The sequence below is a fragment of the Pelobates fuscus genome, chromosome 4 (genome assembly GCF_036172605.1).
Source record: "Pelobates fuscus isolate aPelFus1 chromosome 4, aPelFus1.pri, whole genome shotgun sequence".
Taxonomy (NCBI): Eukaryota; Metazoa; Chordata; class Amphibia; order Anura; family Pelobatidae; genus Pelobates; species Pelobates fuscus.
The window spans coordinates 46,776,802-46,800,193 of NC_086320.1; positions in this window are offsets into that span (position 1 = coordinate 46,776,802).

Consider the following 23,392-nt stretch of genomic DNA (forward strand, 5'->3'; position numbering starts at 1 on the left):
GCTTTTGGGAAGACCAATCAGGAGAGGGTTACAGTAATCCATGCGGGAAATTACTAGAGCATGGACAAGCTCCTTGGTAGTATCTGGTGCAAGAAAGGGGCTGATGCGGGCTATGTTTTTAAGATGAAATCTACAGGATTTGGCAACATGCTGGATGTGAGGCTCAAAGGTGAGACCAGAGTCAAGTATGACGCCAAGACAGCGCGCTTGCAAGGATGGACTGATGTTGGTACCACAAACTTGAAGGGAGAGCGAAAGAGGAGGATCAGTATTAGGAGGAGGAAAGACAAGGAGCTCAGTTTTTGAGAGATTGAGTTTCAGAAAGCGGGAGGACATCCAGTCAGAGATGGAAGAAAGGCAAGCAGTGACACGTTGCAGGACGGCAGGGGAGAGGTCCGGGGAGGAGAGATATAGCTGGGTGTCATCAGCGTACAGGTGGTAGTGGAATCCAAAAGAGGTAATAAGTTTGCCAAGAGAGGCAGTATAAAGAGAAAATAGAAGGGGACCAAGGACGGAGCCTTGGGGGACACCAACTGAGACAGGGCGAGGGGAGGAAGTATCATTAGAGAAGGAGACACTGAATGAGCGTTGGGAGAGATAAGAGGAAAACCACGAGAGGACAGAGTCACAGAGACCAAGCGATTGAAGAGTTTGAAGAAGGAGAGCATGATCAACGGTGTCAAAGGCCGCTGAGAGGTCAAGAAGAATTAGTATGGAGTAGTGGCCTTTGGATTTAGCTGCGATTAGGTCGTTAGTGACTTTGATAAGGGCAGTCTCTGTAGAGTGGAGAGGGCGGAAGCCAGATTGAAGGGGGTCAAGGAGAGAGTTGGAATTGAGGAAATGAGACACACGGGTAAAGACAAGTCTTTCCTGTTAAGATCAACCATGTTCATTTACTGCATATTAATAATCATGCATAAAAAAAAACACACATACCTTGTTCAAAAATGCAAACATGCTTGAGGTGCTCCAACAGCAGTCCTCATGCCAATCATCCCGCATAACAATTGGGGTAGTGAGAGAAACATGCACAATTTTTTGTATGATAAGTACAATAAATAAAGGTTAAGCAGTATACATCTAGGTTAACTTTTAAAAGAGAGTCACCAAGTTAAGCGTAGATATGTTAACAAAAGTAGGATGCAATACATATATGTGGGAGTCAGTACCCTACAGGCTGATCATGCATGTCCCACGGTTAGGCCTTCAGATCTACTAATGGCTCACTGCTGCAAGTTCAACATCACATCCACAAAGGAAGAAAAGGAAGCAACAGAGTGTAACATAGTTCACCATGATAGCACATGGCACATCTGCTGTAGCACTGCCAAGATAGAACACGCAGGAATGGAGATAGGGGAAAGTGGTTACCTCTTTCCTGACTTGTAAAGGTATTGAATTACCCAATTACCATATCAAAGAGTAAAGCGTATCCCATTGTAAGAAAGGCATACATGAGCTTGGTCACATGACCCCTGGTCACCATATTAGTTTGATGACAGAATGTCACCACAAAGGGAACCTCTCATACTAGTGGAAGCTATTGTGTATGTGTATGATTGTGTATGAGTTATAGTGTCAATATGATTATTATTACTTTGAAAATCTGTTTGTAAGCTTATGTAACTCTATCAAGTTAATATTCTATATTATGTTGGGATTCACTTGTACAAAATATCCATGTTTACTTGAACTTTGTGATTAATTAAAGGGTCACATACATTTAATGTACTTTTTAATCTATGCAAGATAAATATTGTGACACACAGTACACAAAACAATGATGTAAAATACCACTCTCATTGTTAAAGTTTATAAGGGCATGATTAAGTGGCTTTAAGAGAAAGAGCAAAAGCAGTTAGATGAGCCATTAACAGCAGATGGGATTCAGTATGTGTTCTCTCAGTACGCCCGATAAACAGCAGACATCTGAGATCAGCTTATAGTGATGTTCAGACTAGAGAGATACAGTGCCTTGCATAAGTATTCACCCCCTTGACTTTTTACCAATATTGTTACATTACAGCCTTAAATTCAATGTTTTATCAATCTGCATTTTATGTGATGGATCAGAATACAATAGTCTAAGTTGGTGAAGTGAAATGAGAAAAATATATACATAAAACTATTTTTTAGAAATAGAAAACCAAACATTGGCATGTGTGTATGTATGCACCCACTTTGTTATGAAGCCCATAAAAAGCTCTGGTGCAACCAGTTACCTTCAGAAGTCACATAATTAGTGAAATGATGTCCACCTGTGTGCAATCTAATTGTCATATGATCTGTCATTACATATAAACACCTTTGAGAGGCCCCAGAGGCTGCAACACCTAAGCAAGAGGCACCACTAACCAAACACTGCCATGAAGACCAAGGAACTCTCCAAACAAGTAAGGGACAATGTTGTTGAGAAGTACAAGTCACTGTTAGGTTATAAAAAAAAATATCCAAATATTTGATGATCCCCAGGAGCACCATCAAATCTATCATAACCAAATGGAAAGAACATGGCCCAACAGCAAACCTGCCAAGAGATGGCCGCCCACCAAAACTCAAAGACTGAGCAAGGAGGGCATTAATCAGAGAGGCAGCACAGAGACCTAAGGTAACTAGGTAACGCGAACGGCGAACGCGAACTTCCGCAAATGTTCGCGAACGGGCGAACCGCCATAGACTTCAATAGGCAGGCGAATTTTAAAACTTACAGGGACTCTTTCTGGCCACAATAGTGATGGAAAAGTTGTTTCAAGGGGACTAACACCTGGACTGTGATAGTCTCCTCCTTTACTGTGTTGATTCCCTTTATGTATTTAAATGTTTCTATCATATCCCCCCTGTCTCGTCTTTCCACCAAGCTATACATGTTAAGATCCTTTAACCTTTCCTGGTAAGTTTTATCCTGCAATCCATGAACCAGTTTAGTAGCCCTTCTTTGAACTCTCTCTAAGGTATCAATATCCTTCTGAAGATATGGTCTCCAGTACTGTGTACAGTACTCCAAGTGAGGTCTCACCAGTGTTCTGTACAATGGCATGAGCACTTCCCTCTTTCTACTGCTAATACCTCTCCCTATACAACCAAGCATTCTGCTAGCATTTCCTGCTGCTCTATTACATTGTCTGCCTACCTTTAAGTCCTCAGAAATAATCACCCCTAAATCCCTTTCCTCAGATGTTGAGGTTAGGACTCTACCAAATATTCTGTACTCTGCCCTTGGGTTTTTACGTCCAAGATTATCTTGCACTTATCCACATTAAATGTCAGTTGCCACAACTCTGACCATTTTTCTAGTTTACCTAAATCATTTGCCATTTGGCTTATCCCTCCTGGAACATCAACCCTGTTACATATCTTAGTATCATCCACAAAAAGACACACCTTACCATCAAGACCTTCTGCAATATCACTAATAAAAATATTAAAGAGAATGGGTCCAAGTACAGATCCCTGAGGTACCCCACTGGAGACAAGCCCAAGCTTCGAATATACTCCATTGACTACAACCCTCTGTTGCCTGTCACTCAGCCACTGCCTTACCCATTCAACAATATTGAAATCCAAACTCAAAGATTGCAGTTTATTGATAAGCCTTCTATGTGCAACAGTGTCAAAAGCCTTACTGAAATCTAGGTAAGCAATGTCTACTGCACCACCCTGATCTATAATTTTAGTTACCCAATCAAAAAAATCAATACGATTAGTTTGGCATGATCTCCCTGAAGTAAACCCATGTTGTCTCTGATCTTGAAATCCATGTGTTTTTAGATGTTCAACAATCCTATCCTTTAACATGGTTTCCATCACTTTCCCCACTACTGAAGTAAGGCTTACTGGCCTATAGTTGCCCGACTCCTCCCTATTACCTTTCTTGTGAATGGGCACAACATTCGCTAACTTCCAATCTTCTGGGACTACTCCTGTTAACAATGATTGGTTAAATAAATCTGTTAATGGTTTTGCTAGTACACCACTAAGCTCTTTTAATAGCTTTGGGTGTATTCCATCAGGTCCCATTGACTTATTTGTCTTTACTTTTGACAGTTGAAATAGAACCTCTTCCTCTGTAAACTCACGTGTAATAAATTACTCATTTATCCTTTTTTTTTAACGGAGGTCCCTTTCCTTCATTTTCAGCTGTAAATACCGAACAAAAATATTCATTGAGGCAGTCAGCTAGACCTTAATCCTCATCTACATACCTTCCTTCTTTTGTTTTTAATCTAACTAATCCTTGTTTTACTTTTCTTTTGTCATTTGTGTATCTAAAAAAGTTGTGTCCCCCTTTTTTACTGACTGTGCTATTTTCTCTTCTGTGTGTGATTTGGAAGCTCTTATAACTTGCTTAGCCTCTTTCTGCCTAATCTTATAGGTCATTCTGTCTTCCTCACTCTGTTTTTTTTTATAATTACTAAATGCTAACTTTTTGTTTTTTACTATTTTGGCCACATCTGCGGAGTACCACAGTGGTTTCTTGAATTTTTTGCTTTTACTGACAAGCCTAATGCAATTTTCTGTTGCCTTCAGTAGTGCAGCTTTTAAATAATCCCATTTCTTTTGGACTCCATTTAAGTTGCTCCAGTCTGATAATGACTCCTTTACACATATTCTAATTTTAGAAAAGTCTGTTTTTCTAAAGTCTAAAACTTTTGTTTTTGTTTGGTGTGACTCAGTCACTGTGTGGTGTGACTCAGTCACTGGTGGGCCTGCTCGGCCATCAGAGGATACTGGAAGGCAGTTGAGGGGGTGATACAAGGGGCACTGGTCACAAGAACCAACCTGAGACCAGAAAATGCCCTACTCTTCATCTCGATTGACCCATTCCCAAAAGCACATGCCAACCTAACATATCATATTTTGATTGCTGCCAACTTATTAATAGCCAGAGGGTGGAAACAACAACAGCCACCGGAGAGATCTAGCCTTCTCCAACAGATCTCCCTAAACCTAGCATATGAAACAAAAACCTGCCAGCGGCTACACCCCCCACACCACATAGTGGAAGCCAGGAACATATGGGAGGCGTATCTGAGGAAGGAGGAGGAGGGGGTCGTGTTAGAACAATAACATATATCACATATATATATATATATATATATACACGAAGGATGAATAGTACCACCCCTAAGACCTAACTGCTCTGACGCAGAGAGACAACGACTCCAAACACCATGGTACAACAGCCAACATTGAGGTATACCAAGCTGAGGTTAAACAATCTACAGGGCATAACGGAACAAACACCCACATTGTACATAGTTAAGTAGTTAGATAAGGGAATAGACCCGGTGACCGCACACAGCGTGCTAACTAAGAAGGAGACAAAGGGAGATGAGGGGCTTCCGACGTCTATTTCCCCCGTTCTTCTTCCCCTACCGTAGCCTGTCCCCAGGTTTACCCCTTCCCATACCCCGGACCAAACCCAGGTTTAGGAGAGAAAGACAACCCGGACATGGTACTAGACCGATGGAACAAGGGCAGCGGAAAAACTCCCACGAGAATGAATAACCAGTTTGCTCTTGAATGTATAAGATGTGAATAAGATTGATGTACCTTAACCGCTTACCCTCCCTTTTTTCCTTTCTGTATCCTGAACAAGTTCTCTGATAAAATAAAAATTGTCAGATTCAAGTTCTTGTGCCCCACAGTTCAAATTAACATTCAAATGACAATTCATGACAGATCACACAAGTGAATAGCCCTGCCAATGTCGTCTCAGATTTTTTTTGTTATCTAAGAAGAAATAGAAATGCAAGAGCAGAATAGAGACTGTTCCCCATCCTCAGCGACCATGATACACACTGACACAGAGCAGAATAGGGACTGTTCCACCTACATGGGGTCACTATGTGCCTTTTTTTTGGTTTGGTTTTTGAAGCCACAGTGCTGCACCAGTGGGCCTAAAAATTAGGCATGTACACATGCCTGAAAAATTTGGTATTGTTGCAGCCGCTGCTGTAGCAGCGGCCAGAAAAATTGATGTTTGTTTCACAGGCAGAAAGTGCCCTAAAACATGGCGGCTTGAACCCTAGTTGGTGGCGGATAAGTCACGCAAGTCAACCGGCATTCAGAGCTAAAATACAGCAGCGTGTGGACCATTTTTAGCCCAAGGCAGCTCATCTCATCAGGCCTTTTTTAATCGAATGTATCGCCCAGTGTCAGTCCCTTCGGGATCCATCCCTCATTCATCTTAATAAAGGTGAGGTAATCTAGACTTTTTTGACCTAGGCGACTTCTCTTCTCAGTGACAATACCTCCTGCTGCACTGAAGGTCCTTTCTGACAGGACACTTGAAGCGGGGCAGGCCAGAAGTTCTATTGCAAATTGGGATAGCTCAGGCCACAGGTCAAGCCTGCACACCCAGTAGTCAAGGGGTTCATCGCTCCTCAGAGTGTCGATATCTGCAGTTAAGGCGAGATAGTCTGCTACCTGTCGGTCGAGTCACTCTCTGAGGGTGGATCCCAAAGGGCTGTGGCGATGCGTAGGATGTCCTCCATCAACAACACGTCTTTAAAGCGTCCTGTCCTTGCCGGTGTGGTCGTGGGAGGAGGAGGATGACTTCCACCTCTCCCCCTGTTAGATTCCCGTTGTGCTGTGACATCACCCTTATATGCTGTGTAAAGAATACTTTTTAATTTATTTTGCAAATGCTGCATCCTTTCCGACTTGTTGTAATTCTGTAACATTTCCGCCACTTTCTGCTTATACCGGGGGTCTAGTAGCGTGGACACCCAGGACAGGTCGTTCTCCTTCAGCCTTTTTATACGAGGGTCCCTCAACAGGCAGGACAGCATGAAAGACCCCATTTGCACAAGGTTGGATGCCGAGCTACTCATTTCCCGTTCCTCCTCCTCACTGATGTCATTGAAGGTATGTTCTTCCCCCCAGCCACGTACAACACCACGGGTACCAGATAGGTGACAACGAGCACCATGGGATGCCTTTTGTGTTTGGTCTTGCTCCTCCTCCTCCTCAAAGCCACATTCCTCCTCTGACTCCTCTTCCTCACAATCCTCTTCCAGCGTTCCTCACTGGCATGTTGTTTCGCCGCTGGATATCGGCAAAGTGAGCCATGGCCGTGTAGGAACGCCTGAAATGGCCACACACCTTCCTGGCCTGCTTCAGGACGTCCTGTAAGCCTGTGTACTTATGCACAAAGCGTTGTACGATCAGATTACACACATGTGCCATGCACGGCACATGTGTCAACTTGCCCAACTTCAATGCCGCTAACAAATTTGTTCCGTTGTCACAAACCACTTTGCAATGTGCACTGGAAAAGATTGGCAGAGCACACACTGTAGGCCTGACAGAGCCGCTTGAAGGACACTGACTGGCTGCTATTAGCTTACACTGGAAACCTTTTTTCTTTGTAAAAGCACGCTACAGAGACAACAGATATGAGTGGCAATGTGCACTGGAACAGTTCTGCAGAGCACACACTGTAGGCCTGACAGAGCCACTTGAAGGACACTGACTGGCTGCTATTAGCTTACACTGGAAACCTTTTTTCTTTGTAAAAGCACGCTACAGAGACAACAGATATGAGTGGCAATGTGCACTGGAACAGTTCTGCAGAGCACACACTGTAGGCCTGACAGAGCCGCTTGAAGGACACTGACTGGCTGCTATTAGCTTACACTGGAAACCTTTTTTCGTTGTAAATGCACGCTACAGAGACACCAGATATGAGTGGCAATGTGCACTGGAACAGTTCTGCAGAGCACACACTGTAGGCCTGACAGAGCCGCTTGAAGGACACTGACTGACTGCTATTAGCTTACACTGGAAACCTTTTTTCTTTGTAAAAGCACACTACAGAGACAACAGATATGAGTGGCAACTGTCAAAGTACGCTGGTACAGGTCTACAGAGCACACGCTGAAGGAGGCCTGACACCCAGACGCTTGCAGACAACTAACTGCTCTTCTATTACAGTGAAAATTATTATTTTTTTTTAAATGTAAAGCTTAAGCTATTGTGACAACAGATATGAGTGGTGGCACTGACTGTGCAAATGGGCACAGCATACAGCCTGACACAGAAGCTGGCAGGCAGGCAACTGCAATTACATTACACATAAATAAAAAAAAAAAGCAGACTGATGTTCCAGCCCTAAAAAGGGCTTTTTGGGGTGCTGTCCTTACAGCAGAGATCAGATGAGTCCTTCAGGATTGTAGTGGACACTGAATACCCTAGCCTAGCTACCAATTTCCCTATATAATCAGCAGCAGCTACCCTTTCCCTCCTCTCACTAAGCATGCAGCTTCAGAATGAATCGAAAATGGATGCTGGGAGGGAGGTAGGAGGGTCTGCTAGGGAGGGTGTGCCGCGGCGAACGCGAACACACTATGTTCGCCAGGAACTATTCGCCGGCGAACAGTTCGGCACATCACTAGTAACCAAATATACTTTAATATATAAAATACACAATATGTAAAACCATAAACGCGTTTCGCCAAAAGGCGTTATCAATATGACTTTCCCCATATTGAAAACGCCTTTTGGCGAAACGCGTTTATGGTTTTACATATTGTGTATATTATATATTAACGTATATTTGGTTACTTTTAACTGTACTATTTATTTTTTAATACACATTTTACCCACTTTCAACCTGGCATCGTTTTATTACGTCGGACTCCAAGTAATCCTAGGTGGGGATTATACCACCAGCGCTATCAACAAGGAGCAGTTCTGCTCCTTTCTTGTGAGTACCCATTCTATTTTTATGCAATAGCTTTTATACAGTGTACACTATTGGCTATTTCTCTCCATCCGAGTGCCAATTATACCACGGACGGAAGAAACACAGACGAAGGAAACTCACCTTACATCCCATAAGCAGGGATCAAACCGCTGTACGCCCTTCATACCAGAGCGGGTCTTAGCTCTTGAAAATGTGAGTTTGCATTCAAGATTTTTTATATTTTTATCTCTACTATTACCAACATACTACACTATTTGGCTTCCTATATTTTTTTCTTTTGCATATGAGTTGATCCATAAGGAAGAACATAATAAGGATAATTGCTCCGGACTGAATACTGCCATTCAATACAACTACAGCAGACGTCTTTAGATAAGACTTTCTTTCTTTTACCTATTTATTTTATTTTGGACTATTTTATCTATTTTTACCAGGCGCAGCTCTTATTCCTATTTTCTCTCTTTGTGTTGTGTCTAAGGGTTTTTGAGGGACTCCCTTATAGGGTTGCTGCCAGACTTTGTTATTTAGCGCTTACTCGTTGTTTTGTTTTTACAGTGTAAGGGTTACGCCCGCTTCACAGTGACAGACCAAACTCCCCGTTTAACGCAACGCAAACAACCGCAAACAGTCCATTTGCACAACCGCAAACACCCCATTTGCACAAGGTTGGATACCAAGCTAGCCATGTCCCGTTCCTTGTCCTCACTGATGTCATTGAAGGTCTCTTCCTCCACCCAGCCACGTACAACACCAAGGGTTCCCGAAAGGTGACAACAAGCCCCCCGTATTTTTTTTTTTAAATGTACACTACTGTTACACCAGATATGAGTTGCACTGGTGTGACACTGTGCCCTGGCAGGCCCTGAAACGCACACGTGTGAAGGAAACTGACTGCTATTATATTACAGTCAAAAAAGTGTTTTTTTTTTTTAAATGCAAGCTATTGCGACACCAGATATGAGTGGTGGCACTGGGCAAGTGGGCACAGTATACGCTGTGAGCCTGACACACACGCTGGCAGGCAGGCAACTGCAATTAGATTACTCACAAAAAAAAAAGCAGACTGATGTTCTAGCCCTAAAAAGGACTTTTTGGGGTGCTGTACTTACAGCAGAGATCAGATGAGTCCTTCAGGACTGTAGTGGACACTGAATACACTAGCCTAGCTATCGATTTCCCTATTAAATCAGCAGCAGCTACACTGTCCCTCCTCTCACTAAAAAATGCAGCTTCCGGGGGGCAGGGCCTAGCTGTCATGGAGGAAAGACGCACTTCGTGCGAGCTCCCTCAATATCTCACTTTAAGCAGCTATCAACAAGCGAATTTCACCCCAGAAGGGGATGACCCAGCAATGTTGCTCCTACCTGACCGACCCGACATGCTTAATAGCGGTCAGCAACTCGACAGAGTCTTACTTACCTCCACGTGGCAAGTGTGGCCTGGTGCTCACCGGGTGGGAGAGGCGGCCGATCTCCCGATCCTGGGAATCCCAGGAGCAGCTACTTCCCGGCAGGAGCTCCGTTACCCCTCCCCCCCCTCGGACCGGTGGGGGTTATACCGGTCCACCCCTGAGAGGCTGTCTGGAGCTAATGAACGCAGAGAGCACAGCCGCCCAGGCTGACATACTAATCTGCAACTCTCCCAATATGGCGGCAGCCGCGTGTCCTCCTGGTACCAGCAAAGCATGGCAGGATATTGAGTCTAAGCTGGACAGACTCTTTAATCAATTTTGGAAGCAAATAACAAGCAGGAAGCCCCAACAAGCTCCACCAAAGCCCCAACAAGCTCCACCACAGCTAAGCGAAGCAGTCCCCATTAAAATCCACCAACGCAAAAGGCGTCGAAGACGGGACCGGAGGCACAAACAGAAATGCAGAGCCTGCCCCATGTCAAGCACTCGCTTCCATCTTAAGCCACCACAATCCCGCACCGGACGTGAAGCACCACCGGGACAGATCCGACCACCCGACAAAACAAGCTTCCACCACCTCAAGCCGCGAACCCGGCACTCAGCCAGAGACTTGCCTTTGTTGTTCCAGGTATCAGGGACTCCCAGAGTCTGCACCTGGTGCCAAGAAGGGATCGGATTGGCACGAACAGTAAACAGCAGCCTGCCAAGCATGTCCCACTATAGCCGATCCTCCAAACCATGTCTTTGATCACATGAACTGCTCTCTGCACATTAACTAATCGTAAAGTAGCAAGTGTTTAAACATGTCATTATTTCACCTCCTAAAGATTTTATTGTCGTAGTTCCTTACATGCCTTTACCTTAACCGTTCATGCATGATGTTATTCACTTGTCTCATCTCATGGGGCGACTCACACTTGATTTATAACTAGTGGTGGAGCTGCTGATATAAATACACAGTTGATAACATGCAAGCTACACCCTAAACATGACAGCCATCTTTCACAACAATGCACTGCTATATACTCATACCCTCAGTGCAACTAGCCATGATATACGCATGTTCAGCCTAGCATGCTCAACTATAACACACTTCTGTCTATAAAAAAAAAAAGAATGCAGCTTCAGAATGAATCTAAATTGTATGCTGTCTAGGAGGTGGGAGGGTCTTAGAGGGAGGGTCTGCTGCTGATTGGCTGGAATGTGTCTGCTGAATGTCAGGTACAGGGTCCAAGTTTACTCAATGATGACAAATAGGGGGCGAACCGAACATTGCATATGTTCACCGTCCGTGGCGAACGCGAACAAGCTATGTTCGCCAGGAACTATTCGCCAACTAACTGTTCGGGACATCACTAAAGGTAACCTTGGAGGAGCTGCAGAGTTCCAAAGCTGAGACTAGAGTATCTGTACATAGGATGACGATAAGCCGTACACTCCATAGAGTTGGGATTTATGGCAGAGTGGCCATAAGAAAGCCATACTTTCAGCAAAAAACAAAATGGCACATTTTGAGTTTGAGAAAAGGCATATGGGAGACTCCCAGCATGTATGGAGGAAGGTGCTCTGATCTGATGATACTAAAATGTAACTCTTTGGCCATCAAAGAAAAAGAAAAGATGGATGGTGCTAAATATAAGGATATTCTTGAGCAAAACCTGTACCACTCTGTGTGTGATTTGAGGCTAGGAAGGAGGTAAACATTGCAGCAGGACAATGACCCCAAACACACTGCTAAAGCAAACACTTGAGTGGTTTAAGGGGAAACATGTAAATGTGTTGGAATGGCCTAGTCTAAGCCCAGACCTCAATCCAATAGAAAATCTGTGGCCAGACTTAAAAATTGCTGTTCACAAGTGCAAACCACCCAACTTGAAGGAGGTGGAGCAGTTTTGCAAGGAGGAATGGGCAAAAATCCCAGTGGTAAGATGTGGCAAGCTCATAGACTTATCCGAAGCGACTTGGAGCTGTGATTGCCGCAAAAGGTGGCTCTACAAAGTATTGACTTTAGGAGGGTGAATAGTTACTTTTTCAGTTTTTTTGTCCTATTTGTTGTTTGCTTCACAATAAAAAAAAAAAAACAGCTTCAAAGTTGTGGGCATGTTCTGTAAATTAAATGATGCAAATCCGCAAACAATCCATGTTAATTCATGGTTGTGAGGCAACAAAACACAACAAAAATGCCAAGGGGGTGAATACTTTTGCAAGGCACTGTATATACTTCAGAAGGCAGGAAACCAGTTGCCTGTATGTAGACAGTGCATTGTAAATTAGGACAGGATGTAAGTCTGGGTAAAGTAGAGCTCTCACATTTAGATTTTTGGCACAACCTAACAGATCGCTTACAGTTAGCGGAGAGCTGATAAATATATACTTTATTTATTAGCGGTTTTAATTTTGCCACCAATGTGCCATTTGTGCTAACTGCACTATTGAAGCAATTTAATTCTATGGCATTTCTTTGCAGATGATACCCAATGCACAATCATACTATAACACTTGCAAAAGTACCATTCCTTCTAAATGTAAATAAACAACATTATATATCACATAGTTTATAAATCTTGTAGTTTATTACCTGCTTGGGTAATCTGCAGAAGAAAACTACTTGAAAAAAAGAAAATTGTGCTAAACTGTTCTTACTGCTGGGGTTAGAGAAACATGAAATTACACTCAGGGCCACCATCATGGGGTAAAAATATTACAGGAAAGGGGCCTGGACACCTGTGAAATAATCTTCAATAATTTTAGATATGTTTTCTATTATTTCCTTATCCTTTAGTATTGCATAGTTTAAGCATCAAAATTATGGAACAAGAGAAGTAATATCTCTCAGTGTTATCCAACTATGAAATATTGTTAATTTCATATATTTGACTCAATGGCAATACTCATTTGAACGAAGAGATCAACCCAAGAATATTTTGCTTGAGGGATGGAATAAAATGCATCATCAGCTGTATCTGGGTGCTGACCGCTACATATATCTAATGAACACCCAAATTCAATAAATCTCTTTGATAGTCCATCCTGTCCCCTTAAACCCTCTGTGGGTCAGGGCTTTCTTTCAGCATTGGCACACTGGGCAGTTACCTTGGAGCCCCACGAGCATAGGGGCCCCACCATGATGCCCATGGGCAGAGGATGTCAGGGAGATCCTTTCATCTCCCCTGCCAGCCTATGCCAGGCTAGAGAAAAAACAAGATACAGTAAAGTTGTGAATATATATGAAAACTATGTGAAATTACTCTCCCAGGTGTACCTCATGAACACACCCAATATCCAAAGACTACAAACAAACAGAAAAATTTAGAAAAATACAATCGCTCGAACAAATTGAGTGTTATAATTTTAAGTGATTAGGAAACACAGCTCAAACATTTTTTTCAAAATCTAAAAAAATAAAAAGAATAAAACAGCACGTAGCATAATACAGTATAAAACAATGAAAATTAGGAAGAAAGGTAGGTAGAACAATCACAAAGAGAATTGAATCGAGTCTCATCACCCTTCTGGGTATATGGGAATATAGTATGATCCCCTTTGTAAATATAAAAAAGTCACAAATAGAGAAATAGTAAATAGGTTTATTAGAATGAACTTACAGACATAAGTAAGTGATGAGCATATATTCAAATAAGGAAGTAAGACTCTCAGGCTCACCCTCCCAGATGAGAAGGACATCATCAATGTAGCGCCACCATAGGGTGTTCCAAAAGAATTCACGCAACCCAATACATAATGCATCCCAATGGATACTTACTGATTAGCAAAACTATGGGCAAACCTTTTTCCCATCGCAACACCACACAGCTGAAGATAGAACCTGGAGTCAAATCAGAAAAAAATCAGTACAAATTCAAGAACTGGATCAAAAACTCTATTTGTGCTATATTTTCAATCGTTCATAAAAAGTAAACATCTTCTTTATCACCTCCCATCCTTTTGCATAGAGTATGTTTGAATACAAGGATACAACATTGACTGTTGCCAAAATATATGTTGTTTTCTACTTTTTGTTTTGCAGATCATGTGATATATGTGTTTTGTATTTTATATGTGAAGGGGCAATAGAAATGTAAGGTTGTAAAAAATAATCCACATACTGAGACAGAATGTAAGTTTAAAAAAAAAAATCAATGCAGCTAATAATTGGGTGTCCTGGAGGTGTGGTTGTACTTTTGTGAATCTTGGGTAAGAAATAAAATAAAGCTACTTTACACTGAGGGTTAAAAACAAAACATAATTCATCTTGATTGATATGTCCGAGACCTTTTTGGAGAAGTGTTTTTAATTTTTGCAAAAAATCCTGAGTAGGGTTTTTCGAAAGGATTTTAAATGTATTTAAATCTCCTAGCATTTTCAAAGCTTCTTCCATATAGTATGTCCTGCTCATAATCACTGTACCATCTCCTTTGTCTGCCTCCTTTTTTTACCAAATCATGATTATCTATCAAGTTCTTTAGCGCATTCCTTCTTTCATGGGTAAATTCAGTTTAAACATGGATTTTGTTATTTTTTCTAAATCTCTTTGTACTAATTCATTAAAAACCTACAAATATTTACTTATCTCTTCACTTTTTTTAAAAAAAAGTATGAATGGATAATAGAGTCATTAATTGTTTTTTGAGAATTGCATTTAGATTCAATAACTTGGTCCCCATTTGTTTGAATCCTATTATGCTTTTTTTTATAACGTTATTTCTTTGTTCATAAAATCTTTTTAAACCTTGTTTTTAAAAAGTACTGTTGGTTATCTAAAAATAAAGTGAATGCATTCGAACCTCTGGCAGGTGCAAATGTTAAACCCTTGTGCAATAAAGATAGTTCTTTTTCAGATAAATCTATACCAGAGAGGTTATAAATGCCTTTGGAATCTTTTAATTTTGTCTGTGACGAATGGCTATATCTAATGTATCGTCTTTGTCCTCTATCTCTAAGGTAATCTCTTCTTGGTTGGTGATCTTAGGGGATGAAATATGTTTTTTTACAGGAAGTGAAAATTGCTTTCCATGTCTCCTTAGGTCTGGCTCCCTGTCTAAAAGAATATCTTAAATTCCTATTTGTTCTAGTCGTGGTGGTTGGTTTTTGAAAGGGGGAGGGGGGGGAAGATCTGAATTGGTCCTAATACGGTTGGTATATTTTCCAATTGAGTCCACCATTTTGTATGTATTATTTACCCTGCATTTGGAGGTATTGTGGAGATTTTGATTTTGTCTCATTTTGTAATTAGAATTATTGTTTATTAAATCTGGACCATTTTTTTTTGTTTTTTTATTCCTTTTTTGTAATCTTCCTGTTCTCTTTTAAATTTGTTTGATTTAATTTTGGAAATGTTATCATCCGTAATCATTTTAATTTGTCTATTTCCTCCTCTAGATATTTTGTTTCAAATATTTTTATTGAGTTTTTTTTAAATATATATAAATATAATGTAATAACACTACACTTATCGACAATACACATGGATTATTTAAAAAAAAAAAAGTAAGAAAGGCGGTAAGCATCCCTTAAGAAGTTATCATTTGAGGACGAAAAACATTGGATATCTTGAACATTGGACTTTACTATATATATTCTTTTTATTTTATTTTATTTTATGTATTTTATTTTGTTGGTGTTCACCTACCTCTACTTCCGGATGTCGTCTCACTGTGGGTGGTGATATGCTCAGTTCTGTAAGCACATTTTAATAAACCTGTCTATTTAATTTTACAACATATCACTATTTGTGGCTTTTTTATATTTACAAGGCTATCACACTATAGAAGTCTACTATTAGCATGTACCCAGAAGGGTGATGAGCCTGAATTCAATTCTGTTTGTGAGTGTTCCTACCTTTCTTCCTAATTTTCATTGTTTTATACTGTATTATGCTATGTGCAGTTTTTTCTTTTAATTTTTTCGATTTTGAAAGCATTTTATTGAGCTCTGTTTCCTAATCACTTCAAGTTATACTACTCCATTTGTTCAAGTGATTGTATATCTCTCCATTTTTCTGTTTGTTTAGGGCCGGCCAGACTCTTTGCCTGATTTGACCAGTGGAGAGATAAAAGATCTCCCTCACTTGCCCAAAAGGCACTTCTTTCCAGGAGAGGGGAGGACCTGTGAGACTGTGTGTTCCTAATGGTAGGCAGGCTAGAGTGTTGACACACCTTACCATGGCAACACTTCTACACAGTGCTCAGCTCATGGGAGGAGTGAAGGCATCCTGCAGCTTGAGGGGCTGCAGGCTAAAGATCACTGCTCATCACCACAGGGTCACCAGTAGTTGCAATGTTCTCCCTTCCTTTGCCAAAGGTAGTAAGAAGGGTGGGGAGATATAAATTTTTTGTTTTTATTTTAGATACACACTCACAACTCTTACACACACTACACCCTTACACTTGCATACTGCACCCTTACACACACACACACATACACACACACAAACATACCGCACCCCTACACACACTACACCCTTGCACTTGCATATTGCACCCTTACACACATACGAGCATACTGCACCCCTACACACACTGCACCCTTCACACACATTGCACCCTTCACACACACACTGCACTCCACATTCACATTGCACCCCTCTGCAGTCTGTTTGTGTGCATCCAGTAGTCTGTGTGTATTCAGCAGTCTCTTTGTATCCAGTAGTCTCTGTGTGTATATATTCAAAAATTTATTTGTTCAGCAGTGTGCATGTGTATTCAACAGTCTGTGCATGTGTATTCTGCAGTCTGTGTGTGTGTATTCTGTAGTACGTATGTATTCAGTAGTGATGTACCGAACTGTTCGCCGGCGAATAGTTCCCGGCGAACTTAGCGTGTTCGCGTTCGCCACGGCGGGTGAACATATGCGATGTTCGGTCCGCCCCCTATTAATTTACTAATACTAAGTAAAAATTACTTAGTATTAGTAAATTGTGCCCCTACTCGCAATACCGCGAGTAGGGGCATGTCTGTTAAAAAAAAAAAAGGGGTGGGGGACCTAAAAATCCCAATAAGAGGGGGACCTATTGTCCCCCCCGGCCCCCACCCCTGAGCGGCGGGTGGGGGCCCTAAAATGAACAATAAGGGGGGGACCTATTGTCCCCCCCTGGCCCCCACCCCTGAGCGGCGGGTGGGGGCCCTAAAAATAACAATTAGGGGGGACCTATTGTCCCCCCCAGCCCCCACCCCTGAGCGGTGGGTGGGGGCCCTAAAATTAACAATAAGGGGGGGGACCTATTGTCCCCCCCGGCCCCCATCCCTGAGCGGTGGGTGGGGGCCCTAAAATTAACAATAAGGGGGGACCTATTGTCCCCCCCCAGCCCCCACCCCTGAGCGGTGGGTGGGGGCCCTAAATACAAAGGGGGGGTGCCCTTGTTAACCCTTCCCCCCCCCAAAAAAATGATCTACCTACCTACCCCCCTCACCCTAAAAATAATGAGGGGGGGACCTTTAACTAAAACCCTGTAAAAAAAATAGATAAAAACAACTTACCATTTGATGTTTTCTTTCTTCTACAATCTTCTTTTTTCAGCCCCAAAAAAGGCCAAATAAAAAAACCATAATAACCGACGCAATAAAAAAAAAAAAAAAAAAAGAAAAAAACGACCGCACAAAAAATAATCCATCTTCACCCATGGAGGGCTCCGCGCAGACTGAGCTCTGCAGGGCGGGGCAAGGCTTATAAAGCCTTGCCACGCCCTGCAATTAGGCTAAGAACACTCTGATTGGCTGGTTTAAGCCAATCAGAGTGCTCTTTGTCATTTTACACAGCGTGGGAAAACTCCAAAGAACTTTCCCACGCGTGTAAAATGACACAGAGCACTGTGATTGGATGGCTTGAAATCCATCCAATCACAGTGCTCTGTGTCATTTTACACAGCGTGGGAAAATTAATCTTTCCCACGCTGTGTAAAATGGGGGGTGCTCTCTGTCATTTTACACGCGTGGGAAAGTTCTTTGGAATTTTCCCACACTGTGTAAAATGACAAAGAGCACTCTGATTGGCTTAAACCAGCCAATCAGAGTGTTCTTAGCCCAATTGCAGGGCGTGGCAAGGCTTTATAAGCCTTCCCCCGCCCTGCAGAGCTCAGTCTGCGCAGAGCCCTCCATGGGTGAAGATGGATTATTTTTTTGTGCGGTCGTTTTTTTTTTTTTTTTTTTTTTTAATTGCGTCGGTTATTATGGTTTTTTAATTGGCCTTTTTTGGGGCTGAAAAAAGAAGATTGTAGAAGAAAGAAAACATCAAATGGTAAGTTGTTTTTATCTATTTTTTTTACAGGGTTTTAGTTAAAGGCCCCCCCCCCCCTCATTATTTTTAGGGTGAGGGGGGTAGGTAGGTAGATCATTTTTTTGGGGGGGAAGGGTTAACAAGGGCACCCCCCCTCCCTTTGTATTTAGGACCCCCACCCACCGCTCAGGGGTGGGGGCCGGGGGGGGACAATAGGTCCCCCCCTTATTGTTAATTTTAGGGCCCCCACCCACCGCTCAGGGGTGGGGGCCGGGGGGGGACAATAGGTCCCCCTTTATTGTTAATTTTAGGGCCCCCATCCACCGCTCAGGGGTGGGGGCCGGGGGGGGACAATAGGTCCCCCCTTATTGTTATTTTTAGGGCCCCCACCCACCGCTCAGGGGTGGGGGCCAGGGGGGGACAATAGGTCCCCCCCTTATTGTTAATTTTAGGGCCCCCACCCACCGCTCAGGGGTGGGGGCCAGGGGGGGACAATAGGTCCCCCCCCTTATTGTTATTTTTAGGGCCCCCACCCACCGCTCAGGGGTGGGGGCTGGGGGGGGACAATAGGTCCCCCCTTATTGTTAATTTTAGGGCCCCCACCCACCGCTCAGGGGTGGGGGCCGGGGGGGGACAGTAGCCCCCCCCTCATTATCATTATGGCCCCCACCCGAACCCAGGGGTGGGGGCTGGGGGGGGGGGAAGGAGAGTAGGTCTCCTCCCCCCCCTTCAACCACTATTGTGGGTTTTAAAATTCACCTGCCTATTGAAGGCTATGGCGGTTCGCACGGTTCGCCGGTTCGCGAACATTTGCGGACGTTCACGAACCGAAAATTTTATGTTCGCGACATCACTAGTATTCAGCAATCTGTGTGTGTGTACTCAGCAGGCTGTGTGTGTATTCAACAGTCTGCCTTTGTGTATGCAGCAGTGTGTGTGTGTGTATATTCAGCAAAACAAATAGAAAAGAAGAGGCTGCACAAATTGTTGCTTTGTGCACCAAACAAAATGCTGCTATCAGTTATTTGAAGGACAAATGTAAAACATATGTTTCAGGGTAATCCCTTTGTCAATGCACAATGTCATTCACCCATACAGAACACTCACCCTTTTAAATAGAAAATACACAAAGCCACAACCCTTTGCCCAAAGTGAAGATGTGGTCCTCCTGGTCATCTTGCCGCGTCTTGCAGCATGCAGGGGTCATCACGTGATGCGTATTGACGTTGTGTGTGACGTTGTGCATCATGATGTCACGATGCTAGGCAACTATAAACAAATATAGAGATCTGCTTAATCCCGGTGTAGTAACTACACAGGATAGTGATTTACATTATCCTGTGTAGTTACTGGACCGGGTGATTTAGACTATCCTGTGCAGACCTCTATATTTGTTTATTGGGAATGGGAACATGGGCAATTGAAATGGCCAAACGCATAATATTGATCAAACGATATGACCGAGAGAAAAGATATGTGATCAAAAAATTCAGGATCAAGAATCCCTCTCTAGCAACCAGCAAGACCATGATTTCCGGGCAGAGAGGTAGTTTTGAGAGGTACTTGCTTTACTTTGTTTTTACATAATTTTTGTCCCTGAGAAAGAAAAAAATGTGTATGACCTTGGTACATTTTTAAATACATATTTACTTTTTATTTATGTTTGTTATATGCTATTATAATAAAATCATTGTTAATTTTACTATATCTGGATTCCTAAACCCTTCCCTGTATTGGACGATTCCAAGGAGACAGAGAGGCTTTCCCCCACCCCCCCCCCCCCCACTTAATCGGGAGAGGCACCTATAGAATGATTTACATTCCATCTCTTGTGAGTGCTACTATTTTAAAGAGCAGACGCTGTTGTTACATGCATTATTGCACTATGCATTGTTTTTCTTTCTTGTAGATATTTTTTTAACTGGATCCTATTTTCTTTTGTATATGTATATCTTAGAGAGGTAGCTCTGTCTGGTACCAGGGGCCCATGGACCCCATAAAAGGTCCCTAGCCAACTGCAAAAAAGCTGACAATGGACCAGGAGCCCCTGAAAGCATCCAAGCAACTAGTTCCAATTAGTCTTGGAGAATGAGACGGTGAAGTTCCTTGTGGGACCCAAATGAAGCAAAGGGAAGGACGGGAGGAGAGATTGGTAGTGAGAAAGTTCTAGCAGGTCCAGAAACCATGCTTGACTCGGAGAGAGTGGAGCAACGAGGAGGAGGGACACCCTGTGAACATTGAGATGATGGAGAACCTTCGTCAACATGTAGAATAGAGGGCATGCATATGCACCTTGGGTCAGTCAAGTTCATTTTTCTAGTTTACCTAAATCATTTGGCTTATCCCTCCTGAAACATCAGCCCTGTTGCAAATCTTTGTATGATGGGTCAGTAGTCTCAGGTCTTTTTCTGCACCAGTAAGATGTTGCTAAAGAAGCTGAGAATATATCGAGGATTAGAGTCAGCCTTCAACCATATAGCCTGTACAGTACATTCCCCTGTAATATCAGTACAGTATAGTTTATGGTGTGTTTTACAATATTTGGGGAATAAGTCTTCTGGTACTTTAACATGAGTCAGATGAGCACAGTTGATAATATGTAATAATGGGTGGATTGCTTTGTATTATAGAGCCAACATGTAATTATTCCATCAGAATAAAAGGCTTCACTTTACAAATAGATAAAAAATCCTAAAAAATAACTAGATAATGAATAACTTTGTGAATTATAACAATTATGGATAAGAATTTAGGTGAAAACCTACTTAATGTGTTGAAGTGAATCGGGTTTCCTAGTAATAAGAATTCAGATGCTGCAGGGATTTTCACTCTCTAACCAATGGTGGACACAAATGGTCTTTTCATACAAAGGAAAGACGTTACAAACTTGAAAATTATCCTAAATATTATTTCCTGATCTGCTCACAATAAAACCACATGACAATAAAATAACTGGCAATAGCACTTCAGCATTTGCTATACTATCTCAAAATTCACTTGTAAGTACTCATTATTATTGTAAAGGATCTAAACAGCAACTGGACTAGAAAATGCAAATTAAATATCTTATGAACAGCAATAAAGTACATTTCAATGAAGTTGAATTGGGGAAGATTACATTTCTGAAATATGTTAAAAGTGTAATTTCAACTATTCAAGGTCCATAGTATTTGCAATAAAAGAAACTTTCTGTTGTTCTGTGCACAATGTGCTGCAATCTCTGAAGATCTTAACCTCTTAAGGACACAACTTCTGGAATAAAAGGGAATCATGGCGGAATATTTCCATCATGTGTCCTTAAACAGTTAAAAACATATGACACGAGGATAGATTAATTATCTGAAAGTACTGTTATAAATAACTTAGTTATTTATTTTGTTGTGCACTCTGTGTGTATGTTATGAACCTCAGCCATGGAACTAATATGTGTGTTCATATGACATGAAAAGCAAAATCATTGTATCATAATACATTTAAAAAGACCAAGAACACAAAAGTGCATGTACCCTTGCATGGTGCAGACCACAATATCCAACAATATTGGAACCTCGTATATAGACCAATGCAAAGCCATAGGAATCATGTCAATGTTGATTCTGACACAAATACAAATATAAATGGAGTCCTGTATTGGAAAATTCAATGCCTTCACAGATAATCGACCATCAAATACAACACTTACTGAATGCATTGTTGCCCAGCAGATCAAGATCATAAAACATCATGTGAGGATTCCAAGAGAGTCGAGTTTGTAGACGCACAAAAATATGTCCCTTCATATTACCAATTCAGAGACTACTAGAACTAGTTTCAAGGTATCCCAGAACAGCTATTTTCAAAAAGTATAGGAAAATAATCTGTAGACAGTTTTAAGGCGGAACAATGTAATGAAGCTTTTTACTATCCAAAAATAGCTTTTCAGTAATCTTCTATTTAGAGCTAGAACGGTGCTATTAAAGGACCACTATAGTGCCCTGAGGGTGCCCCCACCCTCAGGGTCCCACTCCCGCCGGGCTGAAGGGGGAGGAAGGGATTAAATGACTTACCTTTCTCCAGCGCCGGGCTCCCTCGGCACTGGGGACTCTCCTCCCTCTTCTGATGTCATCGGATGAATGTGCTTTCGCGGCAAGAGTCACGCGCGCATTCAGCCAGTCCATAGGAAAGCATTCTCATGGAAACAGCCACTAGAGGCTGGATTAACCCTAAAGTAAACATAGCAGTTTCTCTGAAACTGCTATGTTTACAGCAGGCAGGGTTAATCCTAGATGGACCTGGCACCCAGACCTCTTCATTAAGCTGAAGTGGTCTGGGTGTCTATAGTGGTCCTTTAATGTGCTGTTCCCAGCTAAGTTGGAGAGAATGGACCAATACTCATTCTCCCAATGTTGTTCTCCACTCTTTCAATGCATTCGTCTCAAAGCCCTGTGTTTTAGCTTAAATTATATATAAACATAGGCAAAGTACAACTGACATGTTTTGGTTTTATACTGTATAATTTAAGTTTACTAATATATTTAAATTGATATGTGCTGATTGATTTGAAAATTGCAGCATTAGAAAAATTGGTTGCTTTCGACCATGTAATCATACATGCAAGTTACACTGGAGCATCTCTGTCCTATTCTAGAATTACAGACTTATGCCAGAACTTTATTTATGCGAGAGATGACTAGCATGGGAATTGCCTCATACCATTTCTATAATTTGTCACGGCTGACTTTTATGATGCTGGAATATATTTTGAAAGACTGAAAAAAAATTGTTTGTATATTTTTAAATCAGGTATCAAACATTTGTCTTCAGAACTTGTTAACAATCCTGCAGTCCAATATGTTAATACTGGAGTCATTTTTGAGTCTGCAGATAGCGTAACTCAATTTTTTTATAGTGTACTTTTTTTTATTTACTTCCCCAAATGAAGTACAACAATTTTTACTTTATCCAATAAAGCAAAATAAAATAAATCTCGATATCATGAAAATCACCTTACATATTAGAAACAACTGTATATTTGGTACATCTTAAATTAATAATATATTAAATTGAAAGTGTGAAGTCCT